This window comes from Capsicum annuum, chromosome 4 (assembly GCF_002878395.1).
Source record: "Capsicum annuum cultivar UCD-10X-F1 chromosome 4, UCD10Xv1.1, whole genome shotgun sequence".
Lineage (NCBI taxonomy): Eukaryota > Viridiplantae > Streptophyta > Magnoliopsida > Solanales > Solanaceae > Capsicum > Capsicum annuum.
Window position 1 is genome coordinate 101,105,821 of NC_061114.1, and position 4,560 is coordinate 101,110,380.

General features: G+C 34.5%; 1 pseudogene; it reads left to right on the forward strand.

Moving 5' to 3' along the window:
• Window positions 1-210: 210 nt before the first annotated feature.
• LOC107869651 lies at window positions 211-996 on the forward strand (annotated as a pseudogene).
• Window positions 997-4,560: the final 3,564 nt, after the last annotated feature.

A 4,560-nucleotide genomic window follows, 5' to 3' on the forward strand; every position in this document is an offset into this window, starting at 1 on the left:
AATGGACCTTAGGCATAACTCAACCTCAAAAGCTAGCTCATTAGGGGAGGATTGCCCAAGACTATATAAGGAGACCAAAGACCCTTTAACCCACCGATATGGGACTCCAACAACTTTTATTTCCAATATTGTATCTTATATTTAAGGGATATTTTTTTGATATGAAAACTATGTCTTCACTTCTTTTTTTCAGTTAAGTAGGTTGGCAAAATGTCTGGGAAAAGTCAGCTTTTGAATGTTGTTCCCATAGTTACGATGCTTGGAGTTATTAAATCTTGCCTTGTTGGAGCAACAAGATGCCATGCTTTACTGAAAAAGAAAAGTGATGCTTTGACTGTGCAGTTCAATCAGATTTTAAAGAAAATAGTGTCAACAAAGGAATCAATAGGAGATGCCATGAAAAATTCCTCCTTTGCTCTGACAGAGGAAAAATATTCTACTGGTGAGAACATCAATCACGTTGTCCTTGAAAATGTCCAGAATGCAACTCTTAAAGTTTGATCTAGACAGGAATATATTGCTGGGGTGAAGTTCCCCAAATTTGAGCATTTCTCTGAAGGAGAGACCAAGAATGACCTGACTGGATTAGCTAGAGGGGGGCAACAGGTACAAGCCTGCCGTTCTGCTTATGTGAAATCTATTGAATTGCTTGTTGAGCTTGCATCGCTACAAACATTATTCTTGATTCTCAAAGAGGTAATTAAAACCACAAATCGGAGGGTCAACGCCTTGGAGAATGTTGTGAAGCCTTGGTTGGAGAATACAGTTACTTACATCAAGGGCGAACTTGATAAGTTGGAAAGGGAAGACTTTTTCCATCTGAAGAGGATACAAGGTTACAAGAAGAGGGAGGTAGAGAAACAGACAGCCTCTGCCATGCTATATGCAGAGGAGAAGGCTGCCGAAGAAATTTCTCTGAAGAGAAGTATTACACTTGGTTCAGCCCATAACTTACTATCCCACTCTTCATAGAGAGATGAGGACATTATTTTCTGATTTGTAGGTCATCTTTTTATATAAGTTTTGTTTATTGTCTAATATAGAAAAGGATAATATTCTCGGATTGAGATATTTTCCTTGTCCAATAAGAGCTCTATGCATGTTTGTACTTAGTGAGCTCTATGGGGAGCTGCCTCATTGGCTAGTTATGTGTTTTTTTTCAATTTTCTTATTCAATGACATCCTTGTACTTGTTTTCCTTGGGAGAGCTGTTGGATGGAAATTTTATTTTGAACATTGTGAAAAGCTTATCTTCTTTGCTGTCACAAAATTGTGTTATGTATTTGATAATATTCTCTCCCGTTACATGGACACTGCACCCAAAAGGATAGCATTCTCTCCCGTTACATGGACACTGCACCCAAAAGGCCAAAACACACATTGAAAACTACCTTCTTTCGAAGGATTGAGGTGGGGATGCAGATGTACCAAAAAATTTCTCAGCTTTCTGGGTATAAACTTGTTCTAAGCCTATTAGTTCCCATAATCCTTTTGTATGGGTATATTGAGTACGCTGCATTTGGTAAAGAGGAAAGCACCATAAAATGTGCATATGTTTTATGGTTCCTCCTACACATTTTCCTTTTGAATTCATTTGCTTATTCCGTGAAGTTGTAGGTTTGCTTCATGCTTTCAGATAGCTTCTTTTCTTGCATTTCTCCATTGCTTGGGGTCCCAGACTTTATGGATGGCATCAACAGTATTTGATACTTAAGGCCTTTTGACACAATAAATACTATGATTCTTTGGTAGTTGATGACAACTTATCAAAAGAAAAGTTAGTGACATTTCGTTGTTCCTATAATCCAGGTTATTCTGGGATTCATTTAGACTTGTCCAATTTGGATTTGATAGGAAAACCAAAGTACATAACTGCATGCTTGCCTGTCATAACCGCTAGCATGCTACTCTTACTATCACTTGCCATATCAAGGGTATTTGCCAATTCTAATAGAAAGATATTTATGAAAGCTAGTTTAACCGCACGTGCTTCACACATGTAACGTTTGATTATTTAAAATTAAATGATTTTATCTATTGCGGAGATTTTTAGTTAAGTGTAAAAGTTCAAATCACTTTTCAAATATCTTTCACACTTTAATATAATAATGTAAACATAAACATATACACGTATATATTTTACCACCAGAAGTTTCAAGTGGTTGATGGATCATCACTTTTGCGTTTGGCATATAGTAACTCTTTCTCTTGTTGCCACAAATTAAGAGAGCCACATCAATTTGAATCATATGTGTTACGATTAGTTTCTTTTTTATATGTTTAAAATCTTTTCTTATTTTAAATTCAAGTATTTACAAAATCATTGATTACATTCTTATTACGTACTTAAAACTTTTAAAAAATGAGTACTTCTTAATTTTTTTTATTCAAACGGTTTTATATTTATTTCTAGATTTTTTAAATCTCTTTAAAATCAAATTTAGTTGATTCAGAATTCTTAAACTAATAGAAAAAATATTAATTGTCATTAATTTTGATGACTTCTAATAAGGAATGTTTTTACCATAAATATATTTAATTAATTTTCAACTCTTAAAATAGGAAAAATAGTGAAATTTGGATGACTTTTAATAAGGAAAAGTTTTATCATAAATACATTTAATTAATTTTTAACTCTTAAATATAAAAAAAAAATAGTGAAAAAATGATTTTGTCTAAAGCAAAGACTTTTAATCAAGGGCAAAGGGTTCAAACAACATTTCTAAGGCCCTTCACACTTTTAATATATTATAGATTATAGATTATAAATATAGATATAGATATAGATATAGATATGTAGATGAAGGGCTAAAGTATCTATGGGGTATTAGAAATAAAAGCATGAAATGCTTCAGAAAGGTGAGCTTATGTAGTACACTAGTGCTTGTGGTAGTTGATCATTATATATCAAGCTTTAAATATTCTATCCCCATTTTATTTCTCCTTGTTTTGATGGTCTATTACCATTGCATGAAAGAAATATTATCTTCAGATAGCAAGTGAAGAAACTGGATAGCCGATCAATCTTGGCTTGTAGGATATTTTTAGGATCTGGACCTTTGGTGCATTTGATAGCTATGTTGTCTGAAAAGTGACATTCTGATCCTAGTAAAAAGATTTGTAAAGCTCTCGATTACAAGGGTTTGTTTTGAATATCTGTTATTTCTATGTAATGATTAGATGCTGGTCTTTGTTTGCAGAAGGTTGTGCCATCTCTTTCCTTTTTTTTTTTCTCTAGTAAATTTATTGAGTAATTGAACAAAGAGTGTTGCTGATATTAAACAGTTTACTCTTATGTTCAACAAGTTGATTGGATGCAAAAAATACAAGATGGTTGGATGCAGATACTCTTCTTTGACTTTGTTAAGCTAGTTCAACGCTCTATAGACTTTTGTACTCATCTCTTATTTTACATTTCTTCACACCTACATTAAATTACGCACCCCTATGATATCCACCCTCTACTTAAGCAATTTGCCTTAGTTGAGGTGCATAATGTCCACGGAGGACCAGGGCCAAAACAGATTTATTATCATTGAGGTGCATAATGTCCACGGAGGACCAGGGCCAAAACAGATTTATTATCACACAAATGGGAGGTGAAAGGTGTAACAAAAAAAATAGGCACTCAAGCTCAAAATCGGGGTCAAGGGATATAATTCACACATGTAACGTCATGTAGGCTAAAAGTGGACTAATATAAAAAATGGCCTATGATCCTTTCCTAAACAACTATCCTACAAACTAGGCAAGACTAACCGGGCATTCTGGATTTAACACATGAAGGGAACTTAAGTATGATCTCACACACATATGGCACAGAGTTACATCACAAGCTACTACCTATCTGTTTCATGTAGTTGTTACCAATGATTATCATGTCCTTAGTTCTAATGCCATAACAAGATTCTAAACAATCACATCAGCCAAAATATGTCAAATGCACTATATATTTATTTTTCTCCTAGTTAACCACAAAACATCACGAAATAAAATACAATACGCCTAAATATGCCGGCTCTACTAGGAATAGGACTCTGGTGAAAAGAGGAACGATAATATAAAACCTAATAGGACATCAAGTCCCACAACCAGCCCTACCCCCAACTTAAAATCATACATTCTCCCTAATGCATCAAACCTCTACAAAACAATAGAGTTAGGAACATACCTGCGGCACTATAGGTGCAGAGATCTGACATCAATCACGAATACAAATACAAACAACAAAATATCTTGGGTTTCCTCCCAAAAAGTACCTGATTTTATGTCGGGGCATGATGGCACTTGGTTGGGTATTCACACTTCCCCCAACAAGCCCATGGGTACCTTTATTACTCAGACTTCGTTAAGGTGACCTAAGAGTTGGCCCCTAATTTTATCTTTCCACATTGAACTTATGAATTTCAATCCTAACTATTTTTCTGATTTTCTATTATGCTCTAGAGGCAGTGGCATGCAAATAAAGGACCAAAGAAATAGATGTGGCAAATGGTACTTCTTGGATCTTATGTGAGGAATGTAATTCTTCGATTCTGGCTCAGCAAATTCAAGAATATA